At 35.1% G+C, this 7,192-nt stretch overlaps 1 protein-coding gene across 3 annotated transcripts in view; it reads right to left on the bottom strand.

Annotated features, from left to right (window-relative positions):
- The window catches only part of LOC144211003 (transmembrane protein 132C), a 117,940-nt gene that overhangs the window by 110,207 nt on the left and 541 nt on the right, over positions 1 to 7,192 (bottom strand). The window lies entirely within an intron of this gene.

Below are 7,192 nucleotides of genomic sequence, written 5' to 3' on the forward strand. Positions count from 1 at the left end.
CTACCTATATGAAAAAGTAAAACACGGGGAGAAAAATTGATTAAAAAAATCAGCAATTGAGTGAGCTAAAGGAAAAGGTTGCACGCAGTGTACAATAATGGATTTTCTTTGCCAGGTATAAAAAAAATACAGATTGGCATATTTCCAACATGGTCTTCTCTTAATATGGCCATGCCCAAATTGTAGTTCAGTATTTGTTAGGTCCCTCGGATGCACAAATCGATATTTCTTTCAGTAATACTTCAGATGACTAAATGTGAAGACAAGCCTGCCTATGGTGTAAAATAGATTATTCCACAAAGCATTTCTGGATATGCTGTTACTTAAAAGGAATATAGCAATTCAAAATATTTTAAAGCACTTATTGACAAGGATCATTAACCTAGAATTAATACCTGTCTGTTATCTGATTTTATAAATGATATAATAAATAAAGTAACATATCTGAGTTTTAAAAAATCCTGAATGTCTTCTGTCTCTTTATTATAGGCGTAGATATAAAATAGCAAGTTATAATTTCTGCTGTATAACAGAGCCCTCCCTACATTTTTTATAGATGCAGTATATTTTAAATCTATGGGTTTTATACAAGTACTCCCGTTTCTCTTCTGACATTTCAAAAACATGCATGGTAGGGAGATTGGACACTCTAAATTGACCCTAATTGAGTGTGAGTGTGAATGGTTGTCCGTCTCCTCCTGCCCACACCCCGTGATCCTTGTGAGGATTAGCGGTGCATAAAATGAATGAATGAATGAATCTATTTTTCATGCTACACATTTTATAAAAATGTACATTACTGCACAGACAAGCTTAAAGAAAATAAAACATTTGAAGGAGAGCTGCAAGTTATTGTCACCACATTCCCAATATACATTTAGTTTTATAAGAGAACTGTCCCTGCTTTACAAATATGACATATGACTCACTGTTGCAGTGTTTGCTGGTGTTTTTCCCTCGAGCCTGATGTACAATACAGTGCTGCACATAGGCCGAGCCAGCCTTCATCCATCAACGCGTAGTACTGCGCTTGCACTAGAGTTTGGAAATTGCAGTAGAAAAGTCCACTGTGGTCACAAGGCCTGTGATAAATGTATTTGCTGGAAAAAAGTCGTCAAACCGTGATATTTCATATGGTAATTTGTGTACCGATCTTCCTGGCTTCAAACCATTGCTCAGGACTACTGCTGTGCAGTTTGCATGTCTTCCCCAAGCTTGTGTTGATTTACTATGGGTACTATAGGACACTTCCCCATTCCCAAAATGCATAGTAAAGAGACTAAATTGGCATATGTATATTTATGTATAAACAAAATCGTAGTTGAGGTGTTTGTATAAATTATTTCCAAGTGTTATGGCTTAAACTATAGTCGCAAGCCAATCACAGGGCTCAGATTTCCAACTTAACAAACAAATCGCAGTTACATTCATGCCAATTTAGTCTCTTTACCAACTCTAAATGTGCAAAAACAATCAAAACTAGCGCACACTAAATAAATACCTGATCTGCATATTCCTTTGAATAATTAGTGCTCTCTTCACAGTCCATTGCGTGTAAATTCTTTTAATCGTATCAGCTGTGACAAACATTGGCTTATTTACAGTGCCAATTCTCTCTTAATATTGCTGCCATTTAGTTAAAGATAGAAAGGCATCCCTTTTTTACTATTTATCACAACTACGATAACCACTTTCATAATTGGTTGACATAACGAATGCCCAGTGAGAATATTAGCGTTCATAGGAGGGAGGGCGCTTATGGACATGATGCTGCTTTTTAGATTATATACACAAGCCTTTAAAATTTGGCTGCAATAAGACTTTACTCCGTGCCAGAACATAATCACAAAATATGCTTATATTCAAGCTTTTAACGACAACAATGGCCAACTGCCTCTTAAATTGAGAAGTTGTTCAAGTAATATCTCCTAAGACTTTAACCCCCAGAGTTTAAATTTCACAGCTGTAATGTTTGCATATGATCATCTGTTTTAAATCTTGAGCTTTCCACCTCTTTCGTCAGTCTCCCACTGAGTTTACCCATGTGAATCTGCCTAGGATGAGCATAATCCACAAAATCCACTCCAGTTTTTAAAAAAGCATGCTTAAATATGTCCAAATGAAAAATTAAATAAATAAACCTGGAATTTGGGAAGAAGAACGACAGTGCAGTGAGCTGCGAGTGTGAATCCAACCGAAGCACATTTGCAAGAAACAAAGCTGAACAGACAAAATCCTTAATGTACGTAAAATGCAATAAAAGAAAGTCCAGTGAGCACCATTATGCGAGTCTCATTTGACTAGGGGCTCATTGGAAATGTGTTAATTGGGGCTTATTAAAGCCTTTTAATTCAAGAACGACCCATCAAACATGAATGGCCTTCTATTATCGCACCTAAGAAAACTAGTCAGGTGTTGAATGAACACTCTCTTAAGACAATCTTTTTTGCCTCATTCTGGCTTTCCTAAGCAAAGAAATTAGTAGAGATTGGGCAACACGTTTATTTTTAATCCTACTACATTTTTCACAGCTGAGCACACGTCCAAGTATACAAAGATTGCGGAGTAAAAGAGAAAAATATATATACAGTAATCCCTCCATTATCACATCTTCACTCATCGCGAATTCCCTACTTTGTGATTTTTTTCCCCACTATTAATTCTTTTTTTTTTTTTAAGTTCACAAAAATGTGTATTCGCAAGACACTTTTGCTATTGGGACTCAGCACCAAAGAAAAAATAATTATTAATATATTTGTATTTTTTAAAGGTCAAAAAAATGTGAAAATTGACTATGAAATTCATACTCGAGTAGGACTCAGCACTGGAAATAAAAAAATGACAATAGGGGGACGATTTTTCTATTATGAAACTGAAGTATAAGCTTCAATTTTTGGGGGTCAGTTTTTTGATTTATCAAAAAAACAAGAACAAACATTATATGTAAAGGTAAGAGAAAATAGAGAACAATAGACAGAATAGGCACCTAATTAAGTAACATGTTATGTTTTTTTTATAACTATAACCTAAAAAAAAACAATAAGCCGTTGATGGTCAGAGTGAAAATAATACAATATATAGAATAATAACAGAAAATAATAATAGATATGCATTATATAAATACACATAAGTCACATTTGAATTACAAATTGCAGGCCCAGCCAAACAATTAAAACATAGTGCAACTTATCAGTATTTAATCAGTACAATACAGTATATTGAGAGCATGGGTGGTACAGTGGACAACTGGTTAGTATGTCTGCCTTACAGTTCTAAAATTGAGTGATCATCCCAAATGGGTTCCGACCTATTGTGGAGTTTACATGTTCTACTCGTGCCCACATGGGTTTCCTCCGGGTGCTCCGGTTTCCCCCCATATCTCATAAACATGTATGCTAGGGTGGTTTAACACTCTAAATAGTTCCTAGATACGAATGTGAGTGTGAATGGTTGATAATTTTGTTGTGCCTTGCAATTGGCTGGAAAAATATTCAGTGTATCCCCCACCTAGTTGGGGGTGATTGGCTTTGGCACTCCGTCAACACTTGTGAGGATAATAGGAATGAAAAATTGATGAATGAAGATTGAAAGCAATTGATCTATTTGATGGGGAATGCAAATTTGCAGATACTATATTTGTCTCGACATCGTATTTTAGCAACAGCTATTGTTTACACAGCACGAAGAGACAAGTCACTAAATAAAAGTCAAAGTAGTCCTTTTCTAATTTGGAACAATGCCCTTTTAAGACAAATTCAGCCAGAAAGTAATTAAACCAATGCAGCACTCTGAAGAAAGAGCAAAATAATTTTCACTATAACGATACATTTCTACTCGTCCTTTCACCAAGTAAAAATATAGGAGTGAATCGTGTCTCTATTACTTAGATTGTTCTTTCTTTCAAATGACTATATGAATCCACAAGTAGAGGATTCAGAGAACTACTTGTATTATTGAAAACCTCTGTTATTAAATTAATAAATGTAATTCTTGCCTTGAGGAAAAGTCATTTCTTAGCCACTCTCTCCAGTGGGACTCTATGTTCAACTAAGAAATGGCCAGCAATTGGAATTTCATCCGCCTACATATATGACACCTGACAGTATTGCTAGTCATTTATATGGGAACATTTCCACATTCTCTGACGGCTTGTGAGACAGCATGCCTGAAAGTAACCTCTATCCAATTTGCCTGTCAGTGTATACAACTCATGGAGAAACATAGTTTAAGAGTTAGAGCACTATTTTTTTTCGCTCCCCCACAATCACACTATTGAGATACACAGATATTTTTTTACAACACTTCAAGGTAAGGAAAGACACATATTGGTCACAGAAATAACAGAAAGAACTACCAAAAAAATGTCTAATGCAATCTTCATTTGGATTCCCACCAAATCATCATACACATTCAATAGTTACATTTTTTCATTGTAATTGATTCCAAGAATCTAATGAAAATATTGGGTGAGATGCCCTTTTTAGTCAAATTTGGAAAAGCAAAATGCTTGATCTACACTAGACTTCAATGAAAACAACAATAGTGCTATGAGGAGTGTAACTTATTGTTGCCTTAACCGAATTAATATCATTTTAGGTGCTGCTTTCCATTAAGCATTTTAATGTTTTTATTAAGTACTGTATTTTCACGACTATAAGGCACACCGGATTACAAGGTGCATCCTAAATGAATGACATTTTTTCCATATATGAGGCGCACCGTATTATAAGGCGCACTGTCTATTTTGGAGAAATTTAAGACTTTTAAGTGCGCCTTATAGTCGTGAAAATACGGTAATTGCTATTGACTTCCAGGTATGAAGCACTCACTATACAGTCACCTCTAGAGCCAGCCATTGTTGATGTTTTGCAGTGGGGGGAGGAGCTATATGATGGAAGATTTTGTAAACTAAGATGACATCTGCGTATTTAACAGTATTGTTTCAGTTCAGGCATTTGTGTTTTTTGAATATCCGACAGTGGTGTTTTTTTTTGTTTTTTCCATATATGAGGTGCACTGGATTATAAGGCGCACTGTCTATTTTGGAGAAAATTTAAGACTTTTAAGTGCGCCTTATAGTCGTGAAAGTACGGTAGACTTTACATAGTTTGAAATGAGAAGTATTTAGGTCAAGTTGCATTTGTTTATGGAAATAAATGACTCAAAAACACAAAAATAATGTGTTTTGGGCAATATTTTGAGTGTGTGAGATCATCCAAGATCATAAACATTTAATGAATATATGTCTATTTTTGCTACATTTACACAATAATGGGGTTATTCTGCTAATGTAAAAAAAATACTTTATAAATACAAAAATACATTCAAACATAAAATGTCAGATGTTTTTATCAGGGCGGAGGAGCTTAGCGTGTGAAAGGGGTATGCAGGGTCTTCAATAGTACCATCAACTTCTACTATTACTTCTAATTCTTTTTTATAGGCTTTAACAGCGACATAACATGAAAAATTCCAGATCTTCCCTTTTCCAGTTGCCTTCAAAATCCATTTAAAATTTGCTTTAAAACACGTGTAAATTCTAATGTTGCAGATTGTGCTGATTTACAAATGCCTGAGTCTTCATCTATGGGATGTTTAGCCATCAGCAACAAATCTCTATTCCTCAGATTGGAGGATCAGCTGGAAGAGCTTAGTTAAGGCACAAAATAACTATGCTGCATAAGGATACTGGATGGATTTTAGAAAGCTCTATAGGCTTCTGAGAATTGCGTAAAAAGGCTATCAGACTAAAAGCAGACAATTGTGACATCTGTGAATGTCTTTTAGTGGCCAATAAACTCATATCTACTTCAAGATCTGGGGTCTGCGCAAGACAAGATTACAAATGCAAATTTCTCTTGGGTGTGGTCCACCAGAGCAATCTAATATCCATCCATTTTCTATATCTCATTAATCCTTTCATATCCCCTACTGTTGGCACAGTGAACCCTTGACTGACTGTCATCAGATCTCAGGTCCCAAAATGACGATCATTTACAGTAAAAATTGAGTTTTTGGAAGCTTCTGCAAAAACCATAAAAGCATAGGGAGAGCACACAACTTAAAAGCCAGAAAATCAGAGGCTCAAGCCTTAACCACACAATGAGAGGACATACATGTCAACCTCTAGTCCGACAAGTGTTTCAGTGCAATTAGAAATTTTGTAATTAGACAAATGTTTTGCTCCGTGTGTTCACTTTAAATAATATACCATATTTTCACGCATATAAGCCGTATTTGTAACTAAAAAAATACGACTGAATCAAGGGTATGGCTTGCAGTTACTCTATTTTTACCAGTAGATGTCAGCAAATTAACATTTACTATTTGTTGGTTATTTTCTGTTTTGCAGTAAGAAATCAAGCATTCATGGAGGAATTACTATTTTCTTTATCATATTGACACTAATAATGTGCTTTTGATTCATAAAGTATCTCAGAAATACCACATGGGATGATTTTTCTAAGGTTTTGCCTTCAAATTAAAACATTTGTACTGTATTAAAACCATGATTATAGAGGTGAAAATCCTGAGTCAGGTGGGCGGCTTATACGTGAGAAATTGTAAAATTCAACGATTTAAAGGCAATTTTTAGGGTGCGGCTTATATGCAGCCTCACATCCTTGAACATGATAAGTGACATGGAAGATGGATGGATTTGCTCTTGATCTTGCACTTAAGTATAGTAACTATCATCAATAAAAAAAACTGACAGTTTGATTCCCACCATGCTTTTCCCCACAAACGGCTTGAAATTAACTTGGCATTTCAAAAGCAGAATCTCACATAGATCGACACATACAATGTAATGCCCATGTATTCCTAACCAAAATTTAAAAAAATATATTATATCCTTAATTTTCTTTTATTTTTGTGCATGGTTTCATGTGCAGATGACACAACTGCAGCACCCGCATCACCTTTATCACAAATGCACAAATACACACACACACACAGCACTCCAGGCAGCTGTCACAGTGAATTCATGTTAATATTACAAGTCATTTTGTATTCTGCCACAACAGCTTACAGCTAATTACAAAGCTTATAAATTTTCAATATCTGCATGATTTAAAGAGAATCAAGAATCATTAGCATTTTGTGATTGTTGCTCACCCAATGAAATGACTTTTTAAAAGTTAAATATCATGAACTATTCCTTATTATGTGGCCATATTTTTCACCAATTATC

Source organism: Stigmatopora nigra, chromosome 17 (assembly GCF_051989575.1).
Source record: "Stigmatopora nigra isolate UIUO_SnigA chromosome 17, RoL_Snig_1.1, whole genome shotgun sequence".
NCBI lineage: Eukaryota > Metazoa > Chordata > Actinopteri > Syngnathiformes > Syngnathidae > Stigmatopora > Stigmatopora nigra.